At 46.1% G+C, this 20,535-nt stretch overlaps 1 long non-coding RNA gene across 1 annotated transcript in view; it reads left to right on the top strand.

Annotated features, from left to right (window-relative positions):
• Positions 1–20,535, top strand: part of LOC142586819 (uncharacterized) — a 34,756-nt gene that overhangs the window by 13,620 nt on the left and 601 nt on the right. The window contains exon 2 of the long non-coding RNA XR_012829252.1: positions 15,209–15,317. This is a non-coding gene — a long non-coding RNA (uncharacterized LOC142586819). The remainder of the gene's footprint in view (positions 1–15,208; positions 15,318–20,535) is intronic.

Here is a 20,535-nt window from a genome sequence, read left to right as displayed (position 1 = left end):
GGCTGCCGCGGTCGGGATCAAATCTGCGACATCTAGCGATGCAGTAGCCGCAGAGCTACCATGGCGTGCGCAGAAGTGTTGATTTGACAATCAACCGCTTCCATAGTGTCGCCTGGACAATGCAGTGCGCTTTAAGCAATGGGGCTCTGCTTCTGCACGCCCTGCCTAGTTTGGCCGCTTGACATATTTGCAAGGTGTTTATTTTTCAGAAATAGCAGCAACCTACTGTTCCCTGCCTTGAAATTAAGCTTATCCAATTTCCCCGCAACCACCGTCGTATGGTAGTAGGGTGTGCTTGCTTTCTCACGTCATCCCCCCGCCCTTGTATTGGAACTGCCTCTTCTCCTCCCGTCTTCCTACAATTCTGCCTGCCTCCCCTCTGGACTTGCACGTTAATTGAGAGGGAAGCGCTGCAGTTTCTGCAATGCTTCTAAGCGGAGGCATGGATAATTACAGCTGTCTAGATGCTTAAGCGGTGACGGCCAGAGAACTCCAGAAGGCATTGTGCATATTCGACGTGGTGGTGTGAAAACGAGTTTCTAGTATCTCTAACTCTCTAACTCGCCTCTGTCATGTATACATACGTTAGGAATCAACGCCTCCCGTTTCCGAGGTGGTGTGCTTGACAAAAGCAGCAGCAGCAGTGGGAAAGTCAAAGGAAGAGGCAAACAATGCTTCGCTTTAAAACGGCGTGAATTGTCGTACACGGACTTGGATAAACTGCGGAAGCTTTGGGAGCGGAGGCCTCCCTCAGATTCCTGACCTACCATAGATCAATGGATGGGTCAGCTCCAAGAGGTCGTTCGGCGTACAACCTCTAAAGTCTGCACCGACCTGCCCGTTGAGAAAATGAACAGCAGGTTAGCCCACCTGTTAGAAGCCAAACAGTCTATTCTCAACAGATGGAATAGTCAACGGCTTCATCGTATGCTACGCAAAAGGATATCTGAGATTAATAAACACATTGAGGAAATTGTGTAACCCTCTTTAAACAGCACTGGGACGAGGTTTGTAATTTTATAGACGGCCAGATGCGTAATGGTAGAACTTGGAACTTGCTTAAGCACCTGTTTACCGAGACTAATAATAAGTCCAATCAGAGGCATGACATTGGTAGAACAATACATAAGACCGCACCAATGACCTATGAGGTTGAGTTAATCCGTGCGCTTGCTGACAAATCTCCCAGTCGTGTCAGGGCGGTCTACTGTAGATCTCGATTTCCAAGGCCAGGCCAATTCCTACTTGGATGCGGAGTTTGGCATTGAGGACATTCATAGGGCTCTATAATGGACTAGATGATAGATCCCCCCCGCCCAGGACCGGAAGGCATCTGTTACAAGGCGTTGCTAAATCTGCATGCTACATCAATCGAATACCACACAGAGGAAATTATAGAAATTTGGAGGAATGAAACCATACCATCGCCTTGGAATACTGCTCTCGCAGTACTTATCCCGAAACCTCGCCAAACACCTAGCATTGACAACTTGAGGCCTATCTCGCTTGCATCCTGTGTGAGTAAGGTAGCGGAGCATGCCGTACTCATTCGACTCTCCAGGTTCTTGTACAACAATGACATTTACCCCCATAGTACAATAGGGTTCAAAGCGGTCCTATAAACACAGGATACTATGAAACTGATTAGTTAGTTAGATGGAGTTTAATGGCGCAAAAGCGGCTAAGGCTATGCTGCGCCAAACACGTGATGTTTTAAAATCCAGTTTGTGAAGGAAAGGGCTATGTTAATAATCTATATTTTATTTAAAAAGCCAGTGTCATCTAGAAATTTACGGATGTCACATATTGGGACTAGCGGATCATCACCTAAAATTAGAGAAGGGTGTAAAGGTATGTGTAGTTGATATAATTTGTGTAAAAGTGCTCGTCTGTGTGTTTCAATATGCGTACATGTCAGTAAGATGTGCATTATTGTTAGTGGCTCTTGACATTTCTCACATGTTGGTCTGTGTTCTTTCGTAAGTAAATAATTGTCTGTGAGGTGTGTGTGCCCAATGCGTAGTCGGCATAAAACTACTTCAATGAACAGCTGCTGATGACAGCATGACTTCTACTCGCCAACTATGGGTTTAGTGAGATGTAGCTTGTTGTCGGCACAACGGTCCCATTCGCGTTGCCATTTTGCCGTTAAGGCTTTTCTAATCGCACGGATGCTATCTTTGTAAGGAAGTATTGTGTTTGTTATCACTTTGTACGCTGCCATCGATGCACATCTATCAGCTGCTTCGTTACCCGGTATCCCAACATGACTTGGAACCCAGCAGAAACGAATTGACCTCCCGTATTTGTTAAGCGCCAACATATTTAAAATGTCTCCTATCAGGGGTTCACGCTCAGATTTCAGCTGTAGAGCCTTCACTGTGCTTAAAGAGTCAGTGTATATGAGTGCAGGTTTGTGTTTATCAGTGATTATCTTTTTAACAACAACCCATATAGTGTAAACTTCAGCTGTGAAAACAGAGGCGTGTTGTGGCAATCGAATACTTGTTTCCCAATTTTCCGTTACGGCCCCCACACCCACGTGATTTTTTGTTTTAGAGCCATCAGTGTAGAATTCCATGTGATATTGATATTTGTCCTGAAGAGCACGAAATTCCTGTATAATGTGTTCGTGTGGGATGTCTCTTTTCTTTAGATGTGTTAACGTCCAATCACATAAGTGTCTGAAATCGTACCACGGGGCCAATCCTTGTGGTTTCTTGGCAACCTGGAGGACTTCGTGGGGAATGTCATAATCACGACAGTATTGCTCATACCGCAGGACAAGTGGCCTAATCGTGTTCGGTTTATTTGTGTAGTGTAAGCGTGTGTTGCATTGTGTGAGGATGTTGTAGCATATGTGTTGGGGTGATGACTGAATTCAGAGTACGTACGAAAAAGTGAGGAATGCTCTGCGCTGCTGTAAGGAGGGTTCATTACACTCGACGTATAAACTTGGAATAGGTGAAGTTCGGTAGGCACTACTTGCCAGTCGCAGTCCAATGTTATGTACTGGGTCAAGTCGTTGGATGTAGGACTGCCTGGCTGAGCCGTAAACCACGGAGCCGTAGTCTAAAAAGCTACGCACAAGAGACCGGTAAATACGTAAAAGACAGGTTCTGTCGGAACCTCAGTGCTTATGAGATAAAACTTTGAGGATATTCAATGCTTTATTTCTCTTAATCTTTTGTGTTTTAATGTGGGCTAGGAAGTTTAGTTTGGTGTAAAAGGTTACTCATAAAAACTTATGGTCTTGTTTCACCGGCAGTATGGTGTCGTTCAGTTTTAGGACTGGATCGCTGTGTAGCCCTCGTTTCTGAGAGAACAAAACCGTAACTGTTTTTTGCGTGGAGAAACGGAAACCATTTTTGTTGGCCCATTGTGTAAGTTTGTTTATTGTCATTTGAAGCTGCCTTTCACAGGTTGTCAAATTTGAAGCACGGCAAGCCACTTGGAGATCGTCCACGTAAATAGAGTGCATAAGAGACGACGGTGTAATCTTATTAACTGAATTCATCTCTACTATAAACAGCGTCGTGCTGAGAACACAGCCTTGCGGAACGCCGTTTTCCTGCGTAAATGTATTAGAATGAACTGTACCCAGACGTACCTGAAATGTTGTATTGGACATGAAATCAGTTAGGCAATTCAGCATTTTACGACGGATGCCGAGGTCAGCCAGGTCTCTTAAAATTCCATATCTCCATGTGCTATCATAGGCTTTTTCTAAATCGAAGAAAACTGCAAGACAGTGTTGTTTGTGTAAAAATGCATGTCGAATTTCATGTTCAAGACGGACAAGATGGTCAGTAGTTGAACAACCCTTTTTATATCCACACTGGTGATGGTCTATGAGGTTTCTTGATTCTAAAAGAAATGAGAGTCTGATACTGATAATGCTTTCAAATGATTTTGCCAAACAGCTCGTGAGGGCAATGGGTCTATAGCTGCTTGCGGATGTTGGGCATTTACCGGCTTTTAGAAATGGAACTACTGTAGCTTTTTTCCACTTTTCGGGCATTATACCTGATTCCCAGATTATGTTGAAAAACTTAAGGAGAGCTTCTACAGGTGCCTGAGTTAGATGAGCCAGCATGGCGTAGTGAATACGGTCGTGTCCTGGCGCTGTGTTTTCCCCTGCAGAAAGGACTCTGTTTATTTCTTGTTGTGTGAGGGGGGAATTGTATGGTTCATTTAACGCGCCAGTAGTGGGCAGCTTCTGTTTTTTAGCAGACTATTTGTACTGTAAAAATTCCTTTGTATAATTCCCTGAACTGGATACATCCCGGAAATGTTCGCCAAGTATATCTGCCTGTTCTTGTATTGTTGTTTGTGTGTCTGGACTTGTAAGTAACGGTATTGTATAAGATGAGTAGTCTCCCCGAAACTTTCTAACCTGTTCCAACATGCGTTTAGATGTGACTGAACTGTTTATGGAAGATACGTATTTCTTCCACGATGATTTTTCTGCCTGCCTTCTGATAAATTGTGCCTTGGCTTTGGCCTGTTTAAAGCATAAAAGGTTGGTATAAGTGGGGTGTCTTCGTAACATACCCCGGGCCCTATTTTGAAGCTTTTTTGTTTGTGTGCACTCAGGCGTCCACCAAGGGAAATGTTTTTTTTCGCACGAGGCTGGATGTTTGAGGTACTGATTTTTCTGCCGCTGAAATTAAAACCGCAGTGAACTTCTCATTAATTTCATTTACGCTGAGTTCATTTAAAAGGACTTCTTCGAGTTTTGCACATTTCATAAAGAGCGGCCAGTCGGCAAGATGTGTTTTCCAGCGACGTGGCTTAGAGTTTCTGGTAGGTAATGGAGATGTTAGCTTGATAAGTGCCGGCAAATGATCACTTCCATATGAAGTGTCCAGGACTTCCCACTTAAAATCGCTAAATACAGACGGTGAGCAGAAGGCTAAATCTAGACAGCTAAATTTGCGTGAGCTTGGTGAGAAATATGTTGGTGAACCCGAATTTAAAAGACATATGCTGTTCGACAAAATAAAATCTTCGATTACTTGCCCTCTTTGGTCTGTTCTATCGCTGCCCCAGAGGCTACAATGGGCATTAAAATCTCCTACTAGAATAAAAAGCTCCGGCAACTGGTGTATTAGATTTTCCAGTTGTCTAGTAATAAAGTGAGTATGGGGTGGAATATAAAGTGAAGAGATGGTGATGGTTTTATGCGATAGAACGGTGACGGCAACAGCCTCGAAAGAAGTATTCAGCTGAACATTTCGTGTAGGGGTGCCGCCCTGAACGACTATGGCGACTCCTCCTGACAAACGGCTAGAGTGTTCGCGGTCCCTTTGGACAACGATGAAACTTTTGAGAATGTTACTATTTTTTGCACCACGATTCGTTTCTTGAAGACACACTGCAACTGGCGAAAAAGTGTTCATAATGTCTTTGATGTCACCTATATTGTGAATAAGACCTCTGCAATTCCAGTGTACAATGAAAGCCATGGTTGTAAAATCACAAATGTACCGATGTTTGCGAACTTCTTAAAAGGTAAAGGTGACATGCGATATGGGACAGTACACGTTTAATGGGCGGTAACCGTTCAGGTTGCCTGTCCCTTTTTCTGTATAGTTATAAGGACCTTGTCCTTCTTAGAGCGCTCAGAAGAGCGCTGTTTTTTTGGCGTCAATGGCGCCGTGGTTTTGGTATCGACCTCCATCGCCTTCTCAGAGGCGCTGGATGATCGAGAGCCAGGGGCCGAGACACGTGCCTCGGGCTTTGGCGATCTGTTTAGCCTTGGGACCTGCGGAACAACTGTCTGCAGGGCCGTCTTGGATGATGGTGGAGCAGCACTAGCTGCTGCCGCCGAGGGGGCGGATGGAGTTGCTACAAGACCACTGACTGTGACCTCTGTAGACTCCTGAAACCGATGTCGTGCTGCCCCCTGCGGCGCCACATTGACATAGCTTATTTGAGGTAAGAGTGAGAGTCTCTTCCTTGCTTCGAAAAATGAAATCTTCTGTTTTACTGTAAGAGCAATCACTTCTTTCTCCTTTTTCCAACAGGGACATGATCGTGAAGGCGCTGGATGATCCCCTTTGCAGTTCACACAGCGTGGGGGAGCGTTACAGTTTTCAGATGGGTGATCGTTGGCGCTGCATTTCGCGCATGCTTCTTTGCCTCTACATGATTGTGATGCGTGGCCGAACCTCTGGCACTTAAAACACCGCCTTGGGTTCGGTATGTACGGTCTGACATTTATCTTTAGATATCCTGCGTCGAGAGAAGTGGGCAGAATGCTTGTACCAAATGTGAGGATCACATGTTTGGTGGGCAGTTGTTCATTGTTCCTTCGGATGGTAATTCTTCGTACTTTAATGACATTTTCTTCTTGGAACCCCTCGAGGAGTTCCTCGTCATTCAAGCTGAGAAAATCTTCCCCTGAGATAACGCCCCTGCAGGTGTTTAGGGAGCGATGGGAGGAAATCGTGACTTTGATTTCACCAATACTGGCGGGTTCGGAAAGCTTTGGCACTCGTTCTTTGTTTCTCAGTCCTATAAGCAGGTCTCCACTGGTCATTTTCGAGGCTTTGTAGTCTTCGAAAATTTTTTTCTATCAGGCATTTCGCTACCAAGAAACGGGATAGCATACGCATACTTTGTTTTCCTTCACTATGCAAGACGTGGTAACGTGGAAAGTTCTCTAGGCCGGTTCGGAGGGTAAATTGAAAAGGAGCATCGGTGCGGCCTCTTTTCAGAGGCCGATCTGCAAGTCGCGAGAAAGCTTCTGCCATAATGTGGTTTCAAAATTCGGCGGCGGTGGTAGCCACCCACCACCGAGCCCAACAAGGGGACGCTACAGGTTCTGAGCAACCTGCGCACGCCAGCTATGTACCGCCACTATAACCTAATGCACATAACCTAGATTGGATATACTACACACGGTTAACCCTTGCCGCAAGGAAAGTCGGAAGTAAGAACAAGTTAAAAGAAGACAAAAAAGATAAAAAGGCTAGAGAGAAAGACGAAGATTGAAGAAGAGGACAGGAAAAGGCGACTGCCGATTTCCTCCAGGTGGGTCATTCTGCAGGTGCCGTCTATGCGAAGCAGAGGCCAAAGAGGTGTGTTACCTCCGCCGTGGTGCCTTAAAGGTCCAAACACCCAGCATCAGCTCAGCCCCCAGGATCCCCCTTTCCCCAGACACGGCTAAGCCGCGCACGGCTACACGCGGGAGGGTCCAACCCTCGTGTTCTCGGGTACGTGGTGTCGCAATACACCAAACACCTGCTGACGCAGACGCCCCTGCGGGGTATGAAACTGATTAGGCATTAAATCTTAGACAACAGCTCTAGTGACAATCGGCCGTTTTGGAACTTTATCTTGAGAAGGCTTTCGATAACGTTCAACATTCGCATATCCTAGCGTGAAAATCTCGGACCAAACTCGGTGAGAGATTTTACAACTATATCCGATGGATCCTTGCAGATAGGAAGACCAAACTCCGGGTGGCAGATCTCGAATCACACGCGCTGGAATTTGGCGAGAGGGGCAGGCCACAGGGAGCGGTCATCATGGGCTCTTTATTCAATATAGCCGTGGTCGGCCTGAGCAGAAATATTCGCGAGATTCAAGGCATCAAACACACGATGTATGCTGATGATATCACTATATGGTGCACAGGAGGCAATGATAGTCAGGATGACGGAGCCTTACTGGAGGTCATGGACACTCATGGACTATCTATCTTGAACCCACCGATCTCAGAGTCTGCCCCTTGAGGTCGGAACACCTACTGTATAGTCCCAAGAGACGTAGTCCAAGGCCCAAGTGGCGGGTATCGTTGGAAGAGACATCAACTCACATACTAGAAATGGTTACCGCATACCCAGAGTCGATTTAATCAAGGTCTTGGGCAGGATTGTTGTTGCTAAAACTAAAAGTGTCGTTCGTTTACTTCGGAGGGTGCCAAGTAGGCATCATGAGCTCAAGGAGGATAACTTCATTGGTCTAATGCATGCTTTCGTTCTGTAACATTTTACATACGTGGCAGCCATGCATGGATGAAAACGGGCAGAGCAGGATAAATGCCCAGCTGAGGAAGTTCTCTGGCCGCAATTGTACACTTTTGCAGAGCGTTTAATGCAGCTATGGAATGATTACTCTGAATGATTACTCCGAATAATACTCTGGAAGAGAGTGCAGAGGCCCTGAAGCACGCACAGCTAACTCGCCTCACTAGAACTAAAGCAGGGTGATACATCTTGCTGGAACACGGATATCATCCTAGTAGAATAGCGTAGGAGTTCTCTGACGTTCCTCCGCTGATTCGTGAGAACAGTACGGTCCCGCCCATACCAAGGCACATGCACCCCGATCATAATCACCGTAGAAGGAGGGCAAGGGCGGCCAACCTCCTTAGGCAAATACACAGTGATCAACGACAGGGCAGCTTTGTGGATGCCGCCTCTTGTAAGGGACGTCGAGCGTTCACCATCGTCACTCTCTACGATCGACAAGGTATCACCAATGCAGCCTCGGTTAGGGCCAGGAGCTCGAAAATTGGTGAACAAATGGCTATTGCATTAGCCTTGCTGGATAGCTGACGGGTTGTTATTTATAGCTATTCAAAGTCTGCAGTTAGACCATTTGAAAAAGGCACTGTTTCCAAACAGGCCCTGTGAGTTCTTGGGGGCAAGGAAATCACGTACTACTTCATACATTGGTTTCCTGCACATCACCGTCAGATAGAGGGTGCTCCTCCCAACCTCAACGAGTCGGCCCACGGGGCTACGCGCGAACTTGCCCACTGCACTACCACCGACCAATCGAAGGCCGACTCCCCAGATAACAGGGACACGTGCTCCACTTACAACGACATTCCAACACACTACCATCTCAGCCGTAGAACATTACGTTGCTCATCCGCGATTCACTAGAGCTCAAGCATTAACGCTCCGTCTAGCACAAACGAATACGTATCCAAATCCGTCGCATTACATACGATCTATCCGGATAGTTACACCGATGGTACTTGCCAGAGATTGTGGTGAAATAGCCGCGTTAGAATATATGCACTGGCGGTGTGTACGGTCCCGCTCTGTCACCGATAACAGCTCGGCCAAGCGGGAGGTGGTTCTCCACAGCCCTCTTCTGGCTGACCAACTCTAGGTTGGCCAGCAGACCCACAATGTGACCGATAGGCTTGGCCTTCCGGTTCCAACGTGGGAGCAGCCTGCTTCGTGGTCACTCACGATCTGCAGGACCTCAGTAAAGTTTTACCATGCCATACCATACCAGGTCAGCCATTTAGAAGTGCTGACTCTTTGAAACTTTTGAGAACGCTCCTCTTGCGCGCGCGGAAGGCCAGGCCCCACCGTCATATCGCATTATTTACCATGTTTTGCACCACAACTACGAAACGAAGAAAAATAAACTGGGAAAAATGATGCGGGTTCGAAACTATTGAATAGGCCGTTTTCGAATGCAGAACACAAATTAACGCTGCAGCTTACGCAAATATGAAAGTCGTTATATATCTAGACAAATGATTATCGCTAATTAGCCCATCAATAATAATAGGAAAATTCACCAGCGAGTGCAAGAACACTTCTTCCAATATGGCGTTGGTTCCACCGTCATAGCTTGTCCGTTATGCTTAAAGGGAAGCTGAAAGGTTTTCCAGAAAAAATGAGCGAACGTGTGTACATAATAGTTTTCAACCCTCCGAATTCGAATATCGTATCGAAATTGAGCGAAAAAAAGCGCAAATATATTTTATTTCGACGAAAAGTGCAGCGGCAGACACGCCCAGCTCGTGCGTCTCGTTTCCGCCTGTGATTGGTCGGGCGCCTCGTGACGTCAACTCTAGTGACCGACCGCTGCCGCTACACATGAAGCGCGGTGCCAGGTAGTTTGGTGCTGTAATGGAAAATTAAGAGGTAATGGAAAATTTAGAGAGAGTGCGTTTTTCTGAGGAGTTCGGCGTTACTCCCCACATGTACGAGCCGATTGCGAAGAGCCGGCCTCTCGAAGAAGCAAACGATGCTGGTGCGAGCAGTGCTTTCGACTCGAACGAAAGCGAAGTCTTGGGATCTCCTCGTGTTGGAAATACTCTTTGGTGAGTATGTTTTTTGCAAAGCGATCTAGTGATCTCGCCGATCTTTCGCCGATCTAGTGAGCTCGTTTCCGGTCAAACAACTGTAGTGTTGGGTTCCTGCATGCCTCCTCGTGGAACGTAAGCGGGGATGCGATCGTCTGCATTTGTGCGCTGTCCAAAGCTGTCGGCAATCTACGAAGACGGTTTAAACGCGTGAGAAGCTTCCCGGTTCATGCAGTACGTGTAGTGACCTTCATCTGTGCGCCATCCGCACACTACTCGTAACCGAAGTCGTAAAGGCGGCGAATTCCGTCGGCTGCGTGAGACGGTCGGTCTCTCGCTGTGCGCGAGAGAAGGGGGGAGCGTAGCGTCCTGGCGTGCGCCGGCTTTCCAGCACATGCAATCTGGCCTTGACAAAAGGTGAAAGCTGGCCTTGACAGCGGTGATGAGCTCCTTTTGTACGCGAACACTGATGGCACTGCGCCGGGCCTTAGACGAGCCGACTTGACTGGCAAATCCAACGCACGTTTTAATGATAAATTCTCGTGATAATCGTTGTCACGGAAGTGGTTGAAGCACAGCACTGTTGTTCTTGAGGGCTTGAAATTCTTTCGCTTCACAGCAGCCTCCCACTTCGTTAAAAGCTTCTTGTCTTGTGGGAAGCGATGGAAGACAACATCGTCGCGGCCGCTGGTGCTCGTGCAACCGTAGGCTGCACAGAAAGCCGGCATGATCGGCACACCCCTTCAGTTGATGCTGCGCACGTTGACTACCACTCTACATACACGCAGACGCACCAACAAAGGAATACAGGGTCGATCGAAGCAGATTACGATGGCAGGCACGCGAAACAAGCACGGTCAGGCACGGTCGCGCAGGCTGCGAACGAACAAAACACTAGAGTTGACGTCACAACACCGCGGTTTCCGGTCTCCGCTCGCATCGTCAGCGTCAGCAGCAGCGCGCGGCATTCGACGGGGGGCGGAGCTACAGCGCAATTTTAACCGACGATTACGTCGCTCCTAATTGAAAAAAACACCCAAATTTTGCCTACATGGTTTATAAGGTTCCCGCATCCGTATATGAGCGTCTTATTGAATTCGACACACTCTTCAGCTTCCCTTTAAAGAACTTGGTTCGCGTTATCCGGGCACACTGTATGTGTCTGCCTATGCCCAGATTTTCCGCGCTGCTTCGTATTATGTTCCAGCATACGTTTCCTTTGCCAGCTACAGGTAAATATTTCGTTCAGGGTGCACACGAATACACGGCACAATTAGTGGTATGGGAGGTAGAATCAGAGTAGCAGTACTTTGCTAAAGAGTCTAGGGCATCCACGCACTCTCGCTTACATGACGAGATACGGTCACTGAGCTGCTGTACAATCAAATATTATAGTTCGCATGCTAATGCCTAAGCAAGTTGCAAGTGAATGAAATCAAAACGCGCCGTCATGAGAGCACTTTCACTGTTACAATGTCCTGGCGCGAATTTTCCCTTGATGAACAAAGAGTACCTTATTTACGTAAACAATGCATAAATTCCTCGATCTAGCGAAATTTTCTTGGTGTTGGTAGCCCTGGTTGCATTTGACATGATCTGCTGCAGCTCCGAAAGCTAGCATATGAAGCCGACACAAGTGACATGGTTGAGCCGGCGCTACCCCGACGACTCCTAAATAGCACAAGGCCTGTGAACTTCTACCCATGGCGCCATGATACCTTCCCCTACTGCTATACAATCTAATTGGGATGCTCGCGAGTAAACCGCATTCATTTATACGTCACCGCTTTCCTCCCGCCGGGCTTGACAGTGAAAGTTTCGGTCCAAGTAGCATGACGTCATAAAGCAGAGCGCACAGACCTGCTATTGACAAATCCACAATTCTTTACTTGTGCTGGCAACATTGTCCAAATAAACAAAGATGGCTACGACATTCAGGTTCACGGCTTTATCGCTTGGTGCTGTTGCGCACGTTTCGCTGTTATGACGTTGAATCGAGTTGTTTTTGGAAGCCGAAAAGGTTGTTGTTTCCGATCATTTTAGTTAAATCGGTTTCAAGGATTTCAGCGACTAAATCGCGAAAACACTTGCGCTGTGCGCGCAAATGTCCAGCCTGCCCAGCGAGCCACATCAAATGCTTTTAAATAGCAACCTTTCAAGCGAACCGGATGTTAAAAAAGCCAAGTGTTTGTGCGTAGCGGGCCTCCGAAAGGGTGCAAGCACGACTTCGCGGTGTTGCTCGACTGTTACAGACACAATGCTCGACTGTTTTTGACCTCCATAGGCAACTGCGCACTCTTACTAATGTTGCAGTGTATCACATATAGCATTACATAATCTCTGCACTAACATCTCTCTTTCTTTAAGGAGCTAAATATAGATATTGTGCATTGACAGAACGAGGCTAAAACTGTCAAATTAACTAGTCGGTGTGTCTTGAGATACAAACGAATGAGAAATTCATTTGTAAGGGGGTCCGCCTTTCTGTTTATAGTAAGCTGATCTGTGTTGTAAGCTAGTCTGTGTCCGACAATTGGAGCTTGTTCGCGCACGCATTTTGCAGTGTTAGAGGTAAGGTCCAGGCTTGGGAGCACAGCAACCGCCTGCCGCCCGTACAAATTCTCAAACTCGGTGAAACGAGAAGTAAATTAGAACAATTCGGACCAAGTTGAGTTTCTTCCATCAGTTCTCCAAAAATTTAGCGAGGTTTTACTTTCTGGTAAATCAGTTTAGTTATGTTAGTGCAAATGCTTCACTTGCAAACGAACTGCACCAGTTTTAATAGAGTTTAGCTGCGCGCACAGTGTCGGAGAGCTAACCGGCGGCACTGTGCGGAGGCTGAACGCTGCAAAGATAGAATGGGCGCTGTTTGTAGTTGCTTTTAAATTTCTTGCGACGCAATAAACTGACAACTCGCCGCATTGAGTAAGAAAAGAGCATTTTCTGCTTGTACCACCAAACAAAAGCATGCTATGAAAAGGAATATGTCGCCTCGAGACACACCATGCGTCATGATCGACTTCAGACCTTCCGCGGTATCATTCCTGCCCCCGTGCCTGTAGATAACGGTACATAAGGGAGAATATTCCTGCTACCTAAATCACTTGTAATGCTACTGCTGCTGTAGAAAACTACGAAAGAACAAAAAACAGTGAACCATAAGCATACATCACTTGATTTATGAAGGCGCTTGGCTAAACAAAGTACCCGCCGTGATTTCTAACGCTTGAAAGGTATTCAGGATAAATAAACATTTTAAGGTGTCCTTAGTGGTCGCCTAAGAGACGCGAAGGCTAAAGCCTTGTAAAGGTTACTGTAGATCCTCCTTCATCCACCATAATGAACCTTAATCCTCCTTACTGCACCTTAATCCTTCTTCGTGCACTTGATACACCTTCGTACTCCTGTATCCACCCTAACCCACCTTAATCTATTTTAACTCATCCTAACCCACCTTAATTTAATCATTAATCAATCGTTAGTTAACTTTCCTAATCATGCTTCCTTCATTAAGCTCGGGGCGGATCTAAAATTATAAAGATTTGCTTGCTTCAGCCACTGAAGAGAACACGGCATAGTTTTGACAATCTTTCGCCGCCAACGTTAGCTGTGGGAATCTGTAAAAAGACTACGGCCCCTGTCTGTTCTGATATAAGGTTGACTGATACAGAGGTCACGTTTTTGTTGCTCACGACGTCCGAGGGGCACACGGATGCGACATGCCTCTTGAAACAGTCCCTGCATCTTTGTAGTCCTCTACAACGTTATATGGCTCGACATATGGCTCTTCTTCATGCATCAAAACCATCGGCGGGCGTTCTTGAGTATCCGCTTCGTACTCGCTCTACTCACGCATTTGCTATCACAGGCCTTGGTGGGAGTATCGGCGTATTGGCCGAAAAAGCACCGTTCTTGGCTTTCCGTGGTGTGCTGGACAGCTGCAGCAGTAGACAGGATGTTTTTCCGCCAAGGTCCAGGAAAATGCCCTGGTCAGGCGTTGTGAGATGCTACGGTTTCGCCGCAGATTCTCGGCACTAGAAATGGGGCTCAAGAGACTCAAGCAGTTGTTGCGCTCACTACTCGACTAGTGTCGAGGAATGGTCTATGATATCGGCTTCTGTTGTCGAGCTGCCGCTAGTGACGTGTTGACAGCCTTGTGACGCCCGCGAAGCCTAGAAAGCAAGTCTGTCAGTGGAGAACTTTAGCCAATTTCATGCAGCTTGGCAGAGTAGCTCACGGGAACCGTAACAAGCGTCTTGAGGCCTCTTACAAGCGCCTTATTACAGCTATAGAACAGGAAGATGAATATTATGAAACCATAACTAGACTGAGTTTATAATCGGCGTCCCTGCTAAATTTAGCCAGAGTATAAATATATGCAAATACCACGAAGGCTGGACAGCACAAGGTAAGGTTGTTTGCCGTCACTTGGAGATACTGAAACGTACTGTTTAATTCCGCCTAATCAGATAATTAGTCATAATTAATTATTCAACTGCTAGAATATTATAATTAGATGAAATGTGTCGATGAAAACATTGTACAGTGACATGAAAAACTCAGTTACAGCTTTCTGTTCCTAAATACGTGCTGCATAAAAGTGTATTTCTGAATGTGTAAGAAGCCCGCGAATACATACAAAATGCCTCGAGCAGCCATTCGCGCGGCGATTTTGCTTGGATTTTCGGGCTTCTTTCACGCTCGGAAAAATGCTTCAATGAAGCCCGTATTGAGCAACAGAAAGCTGTAGCAGGAGCTCTTCATGTCGTTCAACAATTTTCTCATTGACAATTTTTATCTAATTTTAATATTTGAACATCTAATTGGGTAATTAAAATTATTTATCTCATTAGGCCGGATGATAAGAATAGTTTGAATATCTCCAAGCGACGGCAAACAACACTACCTTTGTTCTGTCCAGCTACGTGGGTTTGCTTATATTTAAGCTCTGCCTAAATTTAGCTGGGAGATCCTGTCTATTGAAACTGTGAATATATAAACTTAAGTCAATTTGAACGGGTATGAAAGACGTGGGAAGCCTTTGATGCCATATAATGGGAGGTTGTGTAATAGGGAGTCGCATGACTATTTGCACATCTGAGCATCAGTAGAAAACGCTTACAAAGTAATAAACACTTTTTCCAGAAAATTGCACTTACAACGGCACGGATTATCCGAAAGGGGAAAATAACACGCCAGGTTTTTGCGGCTTAACTTACTGCGACCCAGAAGAAAACACGCTGACAATTGTCAAGTAAGTACTGCACTTTTTACTACCCCCTCGACGACAATTGAACCCTCCGTGCTATACATGCTATTTTATAAACAACTATGAACGCCGGTCTATCATGTCACATCAACATAATTTTGTTACAAGGCAGTGTGTGCGATGTTTATTGCAAAAGCCGAAGATGCTAGGATAATACGTTAGGCATTTTTGTCACTCCTTAAAATTTTATAGTATTTGCGTAGTAATTTTGTCTACAATTTTTTAAGTACGGTTTCAATGCAATTATCGTTGTTTGGGAGCTTCACCCTGTTACCGCTACGTGCACCTGTCTGTGGGTCCATTTGTCCGCGCCTAACCTTTTCTCGCCAGCTTAGGACAGTGCGTAGTCCAGGGTCTAATAGATAGTGCTTTGACGCTCATGGAACCGGGTTTAAAAGAAATTGTCAGACCAACTTGGGTCATTCGGTATTTGCCATTGTTCAGTGAGCCACTTTGACGCCAACTTGGGTCACTGGGTATGTGCTACAGGGTACGTGCTGCATTTCAATTATTAATGAAAAAGCAGGTGAACTATAATAGAACGTCTGTGCAGAGGCAACAGATCTTGTATCGGAAGACCAAGAGTTCAAGAGAGGCTTTGGATTTAAGTGGGGAGACGCTAGTGTAGTAAGGATAATCATTCAAAGCAGGACTAACAGCTCAGTTTTTTACTGCCTCTAGCAGGCTAATATGAGTCTGAGGTATTCAATTCCTGATAGACGCGGCCTAGTTTTGGGCCAACTAAGGATTTTTTGCTCAGTGTTTAAACGGCGGGAGGGCGTATTTTTAAATTAGCGCACAGATACCCGCGTACGCGATTAGCATCGTCCACAATAGACGACATGTGGGAGGACCAGGATTCATATGTATTTTAAATTAGTGCAACAGGGAATTTTAGGGCCGGCAATGTTATATGTTGGGGACAGGTAGGAGTGTCTGTGGCGAAACAGACTATGCACAACCTTAGAGACATAGAGGGACATTATTAATGAATTGCATCAAGATATGTTGCAGCGTATATCGAATTGCAGCATCAGTGGATCGGAAGTTAGATGTATAGGACGGTAAAGACGCAGTCATCGCCAAACCAGATGGTTTGGCGATGACCAGATGGTTTGGCAATGCAGGCAGTACGTTCTACCAGCTCTCACCGGCGCAATGTGCCTGCAATAAGAGAACATGCCCTGCTTGCTGAGATATAATGAATCTAGAAGCTTTATTGTGCCGGAGCAGAACAGTCTATTGTAAGTTTGTCTCAAGCATGAGAAGAAGGTCTGAAAGCGTGGATGTTTTGGCAGTATAGAGTACCGTCCGCGAGAACAAACCGATAGACCGAGGCGTTATGCAATGCAGGTAAATATTGCGGAAGGTGAATAAGTGCTCGCAGCTATAGGTCGCGGCGCTGTTGGTCGCTCATTTGAGTGAAGGCGAGCAATTAGAAGATGCAGCCTGTGTTTCACGACCAGCGTCGGTCGCTTCGTCGACCGCGTAAGGTGACAAGCAGTCAGCGTCCTTGCACCCGCGGTCAAACTCCTAGCTGTGTGATCGGGTGTCAACGAGGTCTTTTCAGCTGGAGGGTTAGTGGAAGGCTCGATGTGACACAATATGAGTGAGGTATTTCAAGGTTTTCCCTTCAATATACGCGTGTGTGCTGACAACTGCGAGATGTATCGCAATATAAATAATATTAGCTACACGTCCTCTCTCCAAGGAGAGCTGAATTGTATTCAGCAGTGTTTCGAAAAATAGAATGTGGCACTAAACACTGCCGAATTGCAGCAAATGTCCTTTATTCGCACACGTGAGAAATCCTAAATCAATATGTTTTAAGTAGTTTGCCACCTGATAGAATTGAAGAACACAAGTATATTGGCGTATATTTCAACCTCGCCTGGTAAAAGCAGGTAGAGTACGTTTCACCTAAAGCCTTCCACACATTAAAGGGGTGGAGACATCAAAATTTTCGTTCATGCGTTTGTTGATTCAAACGTTGCGTCATGCTTCAGGGAGCACGATACACACAGCGGGATTCATATATATCCGGTAAATAATTTAATAATAGCATTATTATACCGAGCGATTTCGGTTTCGGTTTCTGGGCTCCGGGGGATGCTATGACGTCATAGAGGAGGAAACGCAACATGGCTTGGTCCCGTGGCCCACAAAAAATAGTGACGTAAAACTATGCTGCGTCGTCTGCTCGCGCATACGCGTGCTCTGCCAGCAGAGGTCAACCACTGGCGATTCGAAGTGCATGTCGTGATTATTATAATTATTGCGAAGAGCGACAACAACGGTAAGAAAATATTGCGGCTTGTGAGAGTCGGTGATTCATTCCGAAGCGCCGTAAGCTTTAGCTTTGAAGTGAACCGGAAAAGGCCTAGCGACGATATCGGCGACGCCGAACGATCAGAGGCGGTGAAGCTGCCGTCGATGCCGGAGTGATCACTCCTCGGTCGCTGATTGGCCGCTTCGCCCGGGTCCCGGGCCCGTCCTCTCTACGGCAAGGAAATCTCGCCGTTCGCGAGCAAAACCGCTGCCGCACGGGGGCCCGCGAACGGCAAACGGCGTGCGGCGAGTTTCCGTGCCGGTAACGTGGACGGGCCGGTAACGTGGAAAGGCCAAGCGAAGGAGAGTCCGCTCCGAGCTGCCGAACTACGCGACTATGCGAGGAGAGAAGCAGACAACACGAACGCCGCATATCCTGGTCCCTTTCGGAGTCGGCCGGCTAGTGTTACACTCAAACGTGTAAAGGCCCGTCCGCAGGGCAACTCGCCGCCCGCAGTTTGCCGTTCGCGGGCCGGCGTGCGGCGTTCGTGTTGTCCACTTCTCTCCTCTTGTGTTCGTGTCTGCACGCCTTACCCCTTCTTTGCATTACGAAAGGATTTCTATATGCCTGTAACTCGGGCGTGGTGGAGGCTATGCTCGGTTGCTCGGCTCAGCAGGCTCCGTAATCGGCATTTCATCGCTACTCATCATACGTCACGTTTTTGTGCTGGTGTGCTATGACGTCAATATTTTCGTTCCTCCTCTGTGACGTAGTAACTGCCGCGCTAGCGATGGGTCTCGACTACGAGAAGGAGTTTTTAATGACTCTTTGGAGCTGAATTAAAATTATTTTAAAATGTTTGCAGCGTCCAATACCTCGTTCTGGGTGTCCTTGCATACGGAAGCAGCCTACAACATGCTTTTTATAGCCTCAAAATTTGGTTTCCCAACCCCTTTAAATTTTCTGCGTCCAAATTTTTACAAGGCACTTCCCAAATGTAAAGAAATTTTATAGTTCGTAAATGTAAGGTGGACCATTGAATACGCTTGCGAAATTTAGCAACTTGTGAGAAATGTTTTAAGGTGTGCAGAATCGCACCAACTACTTCGTTTACACCAACTACACCAACAGATACAAAGCTTACGTCAATATATGATCCTTTAACGACCATGCGGCCATCTAATCTAAAGCTATTTTTCGAACTGTTTCAATTCAATTTCTGCATTCAGCCTCCTCGACTGGTGAAACATTTTTCGCGCCATACCCTGTTGGCCCGTCTGTCACGCAACGTCACGAAAACAGCCAAAACTCCCCTCTGATATTAGGTGTAAACACTGTTTATGCATGATTAGTCCTAGCAAAATAAGAAGAATTATTTGCGTTTCCACAACTTTTTGCCATTAGCACTCTCCAATGAGACCAACAAGTTACGCCGACTTCGCCGTTTTGTCATGCGACGTCATAAAACTGCAGGAACACGTCAAAGTGACGTCTACCAATTAAAGATTGCATTATTCTGCAGAACAAGGCTCAATTTCGGTAAGAATAGCTGCATAATCCCTCGTTCCAAAAGAAATAGAGGATGTCTGCCCACCGATGACTCAGATACTGGCTACTCAGCGCTGCCGGGGCGCATTGATTTATTTGCGTATGTTAAACATTTTTGCGTGACAGTATAATGTTATCAACCCCTTTCGCCACGTTCACGACATTACTCTGCCTGCGCTTCTTCGCTGAGGATCCCCTATAGAGTCATTTTTAACATTTAGATCCCCGTAGCCACGACTGTCGGCCAGCCACCGCAGACTTAGCAAAGGGAAACAATCCAATCGCGGGCGCAGGGACCGCGTTCCTCTGCTTCTCTGCTGTATGCTAGTCGCCTCTTGCTAGTTAGTTCTACATTATGCCTTTATGGCGAGCTAGGTATTCTGTATATCAATAAAATAAATGAAATAAAATAGTGGTCAAGATAGACAATGGTATTCGGCTTGAAAGCCAACAAAATGACCTCCTATAAACGAGGAGAGTGCTTGATTAGTCGGTTCAAACGACACCGCGGGTCATCGCTAGATGCTTGCGTCGGTGGCTACGTAAACTTGACGTGTCCGTTGTCTAAGCAACGGCGGGATGGGAAGCTTGTACGGCTTTATCACATTTGCTTCCGCAATACCGTTATCTGTGCAGACACCTACATGTCTCCCTCGCATTTTTTTTCAAGGAAAATGATCATTTCTGGAAAGTTCGCTAAATTAGATGTAACACGGAGGCTTCTAATGTGTCATTTTTTCTGCCGTACAATTACTGCGAAGAGATTACCCCACGAAGCTATTACTTGTACGTGTGAGACGCAATTTCGCAGTTCTTATTTTTTATGAATATATACTGTGCATCTATACCTATCGCATTCACATGCATTGTTTTATTTTGGTACCATTTTTCATGCTGTTCTTTTGCACTTCTATGTTGTATATTTTGTTATCTCCCTATGTTATTGTGCATTAATGGCCCTGCAGATACCTTAAATAAATAAGCAAAAAAGCTGCGTCCACTGCCAAGTTCCCTGACGAGAACGGGGAACGCGTACATCCATCACACTTTAAGTGCGAAGCCATACACGGCAGGTTGCGCACAAGTATAGTTAAAGAGAGATACGCCACACCAACTAAAAGGCAAAAGCCCACGCTAGCAGGAATCACCGTTGTTGTCTTTGCTGTTGCCTCGAATGTATAGCAAGTACCCCAGAGAGGGCTTGGCTAGAGTTAGCAATGCAAACACTAAATGGTTGCGGTGCTTCCGACAAGGCTAGCCTCTTCATCATTGATGGTATTGATCCTTAGTAATATTTACAACAATCGAAAGCCTATCAAAAGATAACTTATAAGATAATTTAATTAAAACTAAATTCCGTGATTTTTCGTGCGGAAGCTTGCAAGT

This window comes from Dermacentor variabilis, chromosome 7, assembly GCF_050947875.1.
Source record: "Dermacentor variabilis isolate Ectoservices chromosome 7, ASM5094787v1, whole genome shotgun sequence".
Taxonomy (NCBI): Eukaryota; Metazoa; Arthropoda; class Arachnida; order Ixodida; family Ixodidae; genus Dermacentor; species Dermacentor variabilis.
The sequence above is the reverse complement of the archived record's forward strand: the minus strand, read 5'-3'. Positions and strand labels throughout refer to the sequence as shown.